This window comes from Dipteris shenzhenensis, chromosome 31 (assembly GCF_047967505.1).
Source record: "Dipteris shenzhenensis isolate YYH24624 ecotype China chromosome 31, Dip_SZ_1.0, whole genome shotgun sequence".
Classification (NCBI taxonomy): Eukaryota; Viridiplantae; Streptophyta; class Polypodiopsida; order Gleicheniales; family Dipteridaceae; genus Dipteris; species Dipteris shenzhenensis.
In genome coordinates, this window is record NC_141626.1 from 15,382,578 (window position 1) to 15,394,534 (window position 11,957).

The 11,957-nt window shown below is 35.3% G+C and overlaps 1 long non-coding RNA gene across 1 annotated transcript; it reads right to left on the bottom strand.

The window, feature by feature from the left end:
* Positions 1-2,056: 2,056 nt before the first annotated feature.
* Positions 2,057-2,597, bottom strand: LOC147881088 (uncharacterized). The gene is made up of 3 exons (XR_015543995.1): positions 2,559-2,597; positions 2,304-2,369; positions 2,057-2,180 (listed from the first exon to the last, which is right to left on the bottom strand). It is a non-coding gene; the product is annotated as an uncharacterized LOC147881088 (long non-coding RNA).
* Between the last annotated feature and the right edge of the window lie 9,360 nt (positions 2,598-11,957).

The following is an 11,957-nucleotide window of genomic DNA, read 5'->3' on the forward strand; positions in this document are numbered from 1 at the left end:
CAATGCGTTATCAGTACGAGGGGGGAAAGGAAGCAATGTGTTGTTAGCTTGGAGCTTACCTCAGCTCCTAATGTGAATGTAATTACTAGAGGGCCATAGGTATTCCTACAAGCATTAGTTCAATCATGAACTCTAAAGGGTGGCAAGTAATGCAGACAATAAATAATAGTGCGAGATACCTTCATTGCAATGTCTCTCCCTAGCTATTTCGGGTGTTGTACTTGTGTTGTGCCAGGGATCACGCTCCTCCTTTTCACCATGAGTGATGCAAATCAAAACTTCTGCTCTATCTCACAACCCTACAAAGTAATCTGGACACACTTCTACCTTCCATCTGAAAAAAATCCCTTCTCCAAGTCACATGTAAACCATGGTAGTAAGAGCCTTCAAACTAGGCCTCCATTATCTTCCTTTGATGGATACATGTCATAATGAACAATGTGGTCCTTACACAACAATTTCAAGGAGTAGGGAAGGCATTTAAAAGTTTAATTCATTGATCAATTAAAATAATACTTGCCCCATCATGCCTATCATGTTTGCCAATGAAACATAGAAATTCTCCATATTGCCATTTCTTAACCCCACAGTCCATCATATTAATGTGTGAAGTCATTAAGTCATAGGTAGTAGAAAACTAATTCTTATAACCAAGGCCTTGTATGCTATAGCTATTAAACACAGAGAAATCAAAAGGATGGGCCATAACCGTTAAAAGTCTCTACCATAAAAGATAATTATATACAATCAATGAAGATCATGCCCAATGATGTTTTTATCGAAGGTATACTTATATATTAATATAAAATCCTAGAAAAATTTTATCAAGCTAGTTTTTTTAGTTTCACAATATTGATAGAATATAGTATACTTTTGTATATTTCCTTTTGAATTTTTAAGTAAAAGATGTAAATCTTGGCGAATCTTTCAAACATTTATTTTTATTAGGGCATACAAAATTTTGACACCAATATAAAAGTTTCGCTTCTTAACGATTATGCCTTATTGCTTGGATTGTCCACCATTATTTCCTAGTGGATTGAGGGAGGGATTAAGGCTCCTCGTGGGTCTTTCTTAAGGCCACCTTCCTCCATTATTTCCACTAGAATAAATCCATGCTCCATAATAAGAACGCTCCTTTGATAATATTTTGGCATAGTGCATGTTCAATGTAAAGGGATGTAAATAGGAATTCCTTCATCCATTAATAAAACTCCCGTACTTTTAGATAAGCAATATTGCAAAATCTCCACCATACCTGCTCCATTGGTTGTCATAAATTATTCCAATCATGGTGTGGTCGATGTAGTTTTGCCATTTCCACAATCGAAATGGCAACCAAAAGTACCATATATTTTTGCCATTTTTAATGCATGAAATGGCACTACAATAGAGATCAATTGTGAAAGAAATGGCAAAAGGTGACATAAATTTGTCACTTATTATATTCGAAAAGGCAAAAGATGACTTAAAATTTGCAAGATATCATGTTAAAAATGGAAATAAAGTGACATACAAAATGCCTGTTATTATGTTACAAATGGAAAGAAATGGAATCACAATTGCCATTTCTTCTTTTATAAACAATAGCATTCAAAATGGGCAAAAACATTTAACTTCTACTAGCTTTTAAAATGGGCCAAAAAGTTACATGGCATTGGAATCTTAAATGACTAAAATTTTACATTTGATACTTGGTATCCATGAATGAAATTTATTGTCTAAGTGTGAAAGATTAATTAAAAGTCTTAAGTGCATTAGTACTCATATTACACAATGTGAAGAAGTCATCTAAAATTCTAAGGATAACTTTTACCTTTTATAGCACACACATTTTACTTGATAACAAATATTATTCGATACTTGACTGAGAAATAGATAATTCAATTTTTACATAACAAAATAAAATATAAAATTATAAAGATGTTACATGAAGAGTTTTCCAAGCAACATTTAAGCCTACGGCTTTGACCCAATGTCTGAATCTCATCATTTGCTTTGAATATACAAGCATCCTTAATGATTGCATCATCAACTCATACTGCTACATAACCAACTCCTATTGGTATAGTATGAACTCTAAATGAAGGATCCAAACTAATTATTATCTCTATTCCAACTATGTCTTTTGAGTCCTTATGTAAGATCTTTACTCGTTGTCCCCTTTGAAAAGCATCAACCTACAAAGATACATTCAAGAGATGATTAGTAGAATATTTCTTTAAAATATCTTTATGAAAAATATCCAAAAATGTTATGATCATTGTCATACTAATTAAGAAAAATAAATAAATTTAACTTACTTGGAAAACACGTATGTTATTTGTTTGTGCTACTGTCTTTTCTACTCCAATTGTTGATTGATGAACCTTTTTAAAATAAAGTAAATATGATACTTAATAATGCTTCATGTGAATGCTTTCTACTCTACTCAAAGATCCATAAACCTTTTCAAAGCAATATCTATAATACATGCACGCGCGCATGTGTGTGTGTGTCTATGTGAGCATGAATCATCTTTTTTGTGAAAATTATCATGAAGTAGGCATGAAATTTACCAAAGGTAGAGCAAAAATGCTTTTCCTCAAATCATTAAGCTATTCTTGCAAGGCATCCACAGCCTTATCCTTGTCATGAAGCTTTCTTTGCAACTTAGTAGTCTTCTCATGTATCACTTGGTCTAAATCACCACTTGCAATTTTTTTTTTACCACAAGTAGTCTTTTTAGTAGGTACAACTAGTCTTGGACCAGGAATGTTATTATCCCCATTGTCATTTGGATTAGGATCCTACATAATAAAAAACATGAAATATATCAAATTGATATTATATTTCATTTTTTAATAATTTCTATTCATAAAACAAAGAGAACATGAAGTACCTCTAATGAAACAACACCATTGGTCTCTTTAGACAATGCATAGTCATATAGTATTCCTCTTCCTTTCATCCCATATCCTTTGGAGGTATGAGCTTCAAAAAATACCTCTTGATATGAATGAGACCTTTGAAGTTTAGAGATCTACATGTTTAAAATATTTGTCATACATGTGGATTTATCAAGGAGTACTGCTATAAAAACATAAGTTATGAAAAGAGAGAAAACTATTAAACTTACAAGTTCTTGTTTCATTCCAACGTAACCCTTTCTACCTAAATTTGTAACGTTTTCTTGGGCCTTTCTATTTCTCTTATTTCTTTCACTAGATCCCTGAAAAACAATGTCAAAATGTAGTTAAGAACATATGATACTTGTAATTAAGTGTGTGTGTGTGTGTGTACCTTGAATTCCTCTGAATTTACCAATGTCTCTATTCTTTCCTATACATCATTTGGTAGCCATGTTGGTTTTTGTGCATCATCTCCATCCCGTAAGTAAACACTATAAGCCTAGCATCAACTCATAATAAACAACAAATTAATAAAAACTCAACAAAATCAATGTTAAAGTAAACAAGTTTTAATAGAATACTTAAAAAATTCACATGCAGCCTGTTTGTTCACTCTGAATGCTTTTGAGACTTTAGTTTTCTAGCATTTGTCACTGATATTACATTCATATCGAGCCTACAAATACAATTAAATATACACAAAAGTATTCATCAATATAAAAGAAATTATAAATACTAAACATTTAAAAGTAAGACCATCGAAAGATATCAAGAAAAAGTCAAGCCTTACATCAACATATCTTCTCACTGCCTCCTTTTGAATGATCGGTACAACTTTAAAAGATTGCAATGAGAGATCCATATGCCTACGGATGGCTTGAGTTATTGTCTGAGCATATGAATCTTTGTGTATTCCACAAGGAACTTGTTCCTCATTTACATCCACCTTAATATGATGTCCCATCTCAATAAATTTTGCTTTCTTGGCCTCTCTAGATGCCCTTCTAAGATATCTTTCTCTTTCTATCATTGCATCATCCTTTAATATTCTTCCTTTTTTTGTTATCGGTGATGTAACTTCTTCATCATGAATATTATTTGGAAAATTTTCTAGAAAAATGTTATAGCAAAAATAAGAAAAATAAGTCACACAAAGATAATGTCAAGTTATTGAAATCAATCAAATTCAATCCAAATAATAATACAAATAAAGAAAGTATGGAATGTTAAATACCTGATATATCATTATTCTTCGAATTGGATTTACCTTATGGTATGACATGTTGACTCGCATTTCTATGCTCTAATGTCAAAAAATTTTAATAGATGTCCTCTTATTGCCAAAAACATGAAATGGCATGTTGGTGGAAGAAGTCAAGATGGTTTATGTACACATCCAGTGGATTCATTAGCATGGAAGCATGTGGATAGTACATGGCCAAAATTTGCAAGAGAGATAAGAAATGTACAATTAGCTCTTGCAATTGATGGTGTGAATTCATTTTTAGATCTACGTAGTGTGTGGACACATGGCGTGTGTTGATTGTGAACTACAATCTACCACCATGGTTGGCAACCAAGAAGTTCTTTTTGAAGCTCTCACTTTTAATACTAGGTCCAAAACAAGTTCCTTCAAAAAAATTGATGTGTACTTGCAAAGGTAATGCGATCTTCATCAAAAAATTTCACAAGTGGTATAGATGTATGTAGTATTTTGCTTTTGTTGATCTCCAAGGAGTAAGCTTTGCAATTGGCCATCTCTAAGGAGTAAGCCAACATTGATAGACTAGGCTAAATCAAGCATGGTCAAACAGTGAAAATACAAGATCTATATGAAAATATATGGAGATGCATTATGCAAGATGGTGAAGGCACTTACAATTGCGAATGTGATGTTGCTATAGGAGATTAGCATACAAGTCTAGCCAACAACACCAGATCTACAATAACTACCACAAAGGGAATTGGTTTTTCAATTGGCCATCTCTAAGGAGTAAGTTTTGCAATTGGCCATCTATAAGGAGTAAGCCAACATTGATAGACGGCTAAATCAAGCATGGTCAAACAGTGAAAATACAAGATATATATGAAAATATATGGAGATGCATTATGCGAGATCTCTGCAAATTTTTGGCAAATTCCAACGCAGCTCCATGGAATTGCATTGCTAACTATGGACTGGGATTCAAGCCGCCTTCTTACCACACATTGTGTACATCATTGTTAGATAAGGCATATGAAGAAGAGAAAGAGCAGATGAATTGTAGCATTTTCGAGTAACTGCATAACACCGGATGCACAATTGTCTTAGATGGGTGGACAAGCATAAAATGCCATGCTTTATTGAATGTGATGGTTATATCACCACGTGGGGAGGCCTTCCACATGTCAATTGATGCCTCACATGTAAAGAAGATAGGGACATATATGGCTGGTACATTATCAAAGGTTATAAGAGAGTTAGGCCCTAAAAAGGTTGTTCACATTGTCATGGATAATGCTAAGAGTTATAAAAATGCAGGTAGAATACTGCAAAGGGAGTATACCAATCTATATGCATCTATGTGTTGTAAAAATGTAGGTAGAATATGGTAAAGGGAGTATACCAATCTATATGCATATGCGTTTTGTACCCATACTTTAAATCTTACATTGAAAGATTGCTATAAACAAGTGCCATGGTTCAAAGAGATTGTTTGTGAGCCTTGAGACATCGTGAAGCTAGTACGATTGAAGGAACATCTCGAAGCAATCTTTATGTCTTGTGATGGTTCTACCATGTTGCAATTGCCAGCAACCACGATATTTGCTATGAAATTCTACACTTTGCAATCTCTGGTGAAAGATAGGAGTTTTCTTATAGAGACATTTCATTGTGATGCATTTGAATGATGCATGCTAGAGTTGATCGTCGATAGGGCAACAAGGAGAAAATGCATGGCCTAAAAGAAACATTGGGATCCCTTGCATTATGGAAATGGTTTGAGGATGCTGCTAATGCTATGAGACCTGTTTTATATGTGCTTAGGGCTTTGGACTCAAAGTCTTCAACAATCGGAGAAGCATGGATGAACTTTTGGAGTATTGAGCAAGCTCTTATTGTTGCGAGGAATCCCCCTACTCGCCCAAGCCAAGCGAATGAGAGAAGACCATTTAATGCTACAAAATGCAAGGAATTGTGGCAATTGTTTAGGCCATGATGGGAGCAAGCTCACAATCCATTGCATAGTGTTGGGTACCTTTTAGACCCTGAGTGGTGGAATATGAAGCCCGAAGAGATCCCAATTGTTATGCATGACTTTCATAAGGTGGTGTGATAGTATTATCCCCACAACCATGAGTTTGCAAATTGTTGTAACAAGTTAGCCAAGTATCAATGCAAGGAGGGGCTGTTTGCATCAATCGATGTTCAAGCATATGCAAAAACTACATCTGCTTGGAAATGGTGGATGATGAATGGTGGCACGTCTGAGCTTCTATGCTGAATTGCAATGAGGGTTCTTTCTCAGACATGCTCAAACTTGGGCTCAGAAAGAAATTGGAGTCATTACAAGTACATTCAGAATACTTTACGAAATAGACTTCTAGAGGATCAGGCTGAGAAGTTAGTGTACATCCATGCCAATCATAAAATCCTGGAAACATTAGGAGATGTGGGATATGAGGAGAAAGTTCCAAAATGGAGCTACAATATCCCGCCTAATGCTATACAACCTGAAGCAGTCCCATCATTGTGCAGATTCTAGAACCCCAAGAAGAGGATGAAATTGGGATTGATGGTGCAACATCTGCGGCATTAGGAAAAAAGGGAGCTCATTTTGGGGCCCTGAGAGAAATCCACAATTTCTTCTTTTTTTGTGAGTCCGAAATATGGAAAAGTAATAAAATACTCAATAAAATATTCATAAGCACTGTAAACATGTTAGAGGATGACAAAATCAAGATATTCTTTTATATTCACTCCCATATCTCATGAGCGTTATTATTCAATGCTCCTACAAGCTACATCTTTCTCTCAATCATTTTCTAGCCATCTCCATGATCGTTAAGCTTCTCCAACAAAACACCATAACTAATCTTGCCATAGGCTTGTTTTCAAAGTAATGAAAACTAATATTTGACTTATGAAAATGTAATGAAATCGTGAAGCAATGGAAAAACTTTACACTCGAAATGGCAACACCAAACTAAAACTCTATTGGACAAGCCAACAAGAGATGGCAACACCATCTTCATATTGATTTAGCTAAAGAATATGCACCTCTTCCAAAACAACAACACCTAGGTGCCATGCAAAGAGAAAACATGAGTAGAGAAGGTTTACAAAATATTGACTTATGGTGTGATGGGAGGATTTATCCAAAACATCTAATTCAAAGTTCTACACTGCCATTCTCAAATCCAACAGCATTGCTAAAATTTGTGGTGGGCGATAGAACGAAAGGTATGCATGGATACATCACAGCTCAGTATCAAGTTGCACACATGTATAAGTCTTTATATGAGCAAGAGGCGAACACAAAAATACAACAGATAGCTGAAAGCTCCAAATTGAAAGAGCAATTACATATGGAAATTGAAGAACATACAAAGATGAGGGAGAAGTTATTTAAAGCAAGATAGAAAGCAACCCCTTTGGGCAATAGGCTTACAAGGAGAAAACTTTGCAACCTTGCAAAATTGAAAGCAAGAAGTGGAGGGTGCAAGCGTTGAATAGAAGTAGCGAGGTGAAATTGTTTAAAGCATTTGCTATTTGCAATGTGGCTATGTAAATCTTCCTATTTTAACTCTTATTTATGCATCCAGCTTATAGGAAAGTTTTGGATCCCCAAAAGGAAAATGTTGATCCAAATGCTCTTCCCGTAAAACAAATGAAAGGTCTATTTTCAATGACTATTGTGAAAGGGATGATTGAGGAAAAGAAGTTCAAAACCATCAAACGCCATGTTGTGTAACAGTTCATGGAAAACAATAAAGTTGATGTAAACTTAATTCAAGAGGCTCTCAATGAGAGTGGAGTTAGCACGAAAGGCTATTCTTCTATTTTCAAAGCAGTGTCATCAACTTTTAAAGATCAAAGGATCAAACATGTGCTTCTTCCAAATCCTGCAGGAGTTTGGAATTCAAGAGCTTCACTCAATGAACAAGTAGATGATTTTATTGGTAAGTGGTTTCAAATGCAGGATGTATTTGAAGGTAGTAAGAGAACCACCAATATATAATCCTTGGAATTTGTTGATCTTGATCAATTACAAAAAAGAATGGTTAAACTCTATGGAATCACATTTGAAGAGTGTCAGGGATGGCTTATATTTGTCATAAAGTTGGATGAATGTGAAATTGTTGAAGAGAAAAAGATTGAAAGAGTGACCATAATTCACGATCCCACACATGGTAGAGCAAATGCCATTTTTGAGGAGGAAAATCATGTCATCACGGTGTTGAGAGTTCATGCTCAACATCATGTGATCATGTGTGCATAGCACCATCATGTGATCATATGTGCATAGCACTAATCCAATAGAGTTCTATAAAGGAAAGGGTTAGATGCCCTAACCCTAACGCTATGGCCATCACACTTATGAATAGTCACAAAATAAAAATCAAAGCATTTTAGTGTACAATCAGAGCAGAGAAGCACATTTGGTGGTTGGGAGCATTTGAGGTAAGTGTGAACTTTCATTTTTCAAATAAATTGTTGTTTGAGTCCATTTATTTTATCTAGATGCTTGAATATAGTTTCTTCTTAATGGTAGGTAAAGACAGAGGACCACCAAACATTTTTTTGGGTGTTTCACCATACCAAAATACCAGAGGTCATAAAAAACCAGGTTCAAGGAGGGCGACTTCATGTTGAAGGCAAGGGTGATTTCCAAATTGATTGGCATATGGCAGGGGACCTCAAGACCCTCAAATTTATGTTCAACATAAGCAAAGGAGGTAATTCAAAATCTCCATGCCTTTCCTACAAGGATCCAGCCCATGTCATGGATCCTAAATGGTGGAGAAAAGCTCCTAATAGGGACAAGATTGATCCCGAATTCAAAGCAGTTCTTGATATTCCTTTGTGCAATGTACATATATGCACATTGCATGCTTTACATAGAATCATTGAAAAGTTGGTCTTTTTATATATTGGATTTGCTTGGAAGCTTCGACCAGAAAAAAGTAGGAAAAAAGAAATTGCTACATTAGAAAAAGTATCATTAGACATGGGTCTCCATGGAGGAGATGTTCATATCATAACAAACATCAAGAAGTCCTCAAATGGAAAGGATGTTCCTATCAAACCATCAATTGGTGGAGTCAAAGCAAGAAGATTTTTATCATAACCATAAAGAGAAAGGAAGCTTGGTAGAAGATCAAGATATGTTTCCAGGGTGAGAAATGGCCTTTGGAAGCATGTGCATAATGTAGTTCGATATGGCAGATGGTGCTACTCAAAATGTTAACACAGATGTATAGAAATCCTTAGACAATGTTTTCTAGCTTTGTGACAAAAAGGCATGGACCAAGAGCGATCATCATGCATTAGAAGAGGAGCTAAAAGCTTTTGGAAATTCAATGAAACAAGCATGGACAAGCTGCAATATAGCACACTACATGGTAAGTTGAATTAATTTGTTTTGTATGCATAGTTTATACTTTCAAACATGGTAAGTTGAATTAATTTGTTTTGTATGCATAGTTTGTACTTTCAAAGTCCAAGGATGTAGAGGGTGTCATCATTAGGTGAGTTTCCATAACCTCACAAGAATTAGTACCCTTTTCTTTCATGTTCTTTCTTCATTTTGTTCAAAGGAAACATGCATTTTAAAGCATGAACTAAGTAAAGAGAATGTTAATGGCCATATGCTAGAATTTATTAATTTATTTTCCCCCACTTTGTGACAATGGGCATACTCGAACATTACAATTACATGCAAAATTTGTTAATATATATGCCTATGTGCATGTATCCCTCAATGTCTTCTCACATGCCCATTCACTACATATGCACATTTTGATGCATATACACGTGTGGGAAATGTGAATGAGTGTGTGTGTGTGTGTGAGAGAGAGAGAAGAGAGAGAGGCCATTCAATGGTAGGCACAAGGACTACCACATATATCCTCACCTAAATTAATAACTCGTTACATAGGCAAGCCTATAGCTTAGTTTATAAGGAATGCTTGATAACACCAACAAAAAATGAGGGTTAGAATGATTAACTATTGGTGTTGAAATCGAAAGGATAGCATGGTGAGGTAGTTGGGATTTATTACATTGAAAGAAGCCTATGCTATTTGAATTGAATATAGCTTTATGCATATCCTTGAATTGAATGCACATAAAATGTTTAATTTCACATGAGGAGGCTAGGAAATATATTATTTCATAGGGAAGCCTTAATAATGCATACACATCTTAAAGAATAGAGGTAGTGGTGTATGCCCTTCAAGCATGTGTGTCTCACATCACAAGAAAGACTTGTTGGGCTACACCTTATCTTTTCAATGACAAGACACATAGAAACGTTTAACTTATGCATCCCAACACAAAACATTAGGACTCAACCTTATAGGTTCATGCACTGTGCTCCTTCTATATAAAAAGTGTAAAAATTTAAATGTTCATACTTTTTTTGCACATGATTGATGTCACATCGCCCTTTTTACAATGCACAACATGCTTGAGGTATGACTAGACCAAGTGCTTTTGAGTGTTGATCCCATGCTACAACATCACCCCGTTTTAAGGAAAACAAGGTATAGAAGGCCTCGAACTAACATCCATAGCTCTCTACTCAATTTATAGAGTATAACAAGAATGTACAAGGTCAATCTAGCTGTCTCCTAATGGAGGGTGTGTGATCTCTTAAATGGGACTACGAGTCACTCATCAAATGCTTCAATGGAAATGAGGTAGTCTTGAGTACTTATTACTAAAAGATATAACTGACTACAGACTTATAACAGTTGGAATGGATCTGGACAACTATAAAAGTCCTATAACAACCCATTTTGAGGTTGAGTTGTTTATCTCTGCTGAAGCATAATACAATATACCCATTTTACAAATTCACGAGTTCGCTGCTATTCTTTCATTGTTTAGTTCAGTTTACATGCAATCCGACTCCTGCCAGTATCTTGTCCAACTCCTTGCACCTGTCGCTGGCATAGGAGCTCGTCGCCATGAATGCTGGTCTGGCCACCCCGTGTCCACTTGTTAACTCAGGCCATTGAGAGGAACCATTGACGAGAGACCCCCTTCTCTTTTACATCACATGTAATGGGATCCTTGCTATGACTGATGACTATCGCGATCAAGCATCTTGGATAGAAATCTCTTATAGAGCTTTATCTATTAGTTCGGTTGGCTGAAAGTACATGCAGACTGCTCCTTCACTACATTTCCTCTTGATCTTAGCATAATCCCTGGAATCTATGTCCATGTATTGGATAGTAGAAGCCCTTTGCAATGGTGAAGAGTGATGTGTAATATGACATCTCACGAGGATCTGGAAGGTCACTGTGCCTTTACCCCGGTTATGTACAATACTCAAACACATATATAAATGAATGAAAAAGAAGATTTACAAAATTGTGACTTAATATTTTTTGTGATTGCAACATATTCTATAAAACCACCTTCGATATTTTGTTAAAAAGTATGGATGCCCTACAATATGGTCCACACAAGGAATGGAAAAGTCTCATTACACAGCAAGAAATTCGTTTTTTTGACATACACAGCATTTTGGAGGAGCACATAAGGCAAATAGTCTCAAAGAAGTATTTCAATAGTTTTTTAGAGGTATATTTCAAAGGTTGCAAATCCAAAAAAAAGTTTCATTGTCAAAAGCTAAACTTGCCTTTAATATGGCACAAAAGAAAAGAAGAAGGTAGATCCTTGATATTACACAGAAACACGTAGAGTGGGGGCAGTCAAAGGTCTTTGTGAATCACAAGTGGATTGACAAAGTTGGAAACCTTATGGAGATTTATAACAATGAAGCAGAGACTTTGTAATATTTTCCAAAAAAATTCAGTACAAATTTTGAGTTGATTATCTTTTCTTGTAGG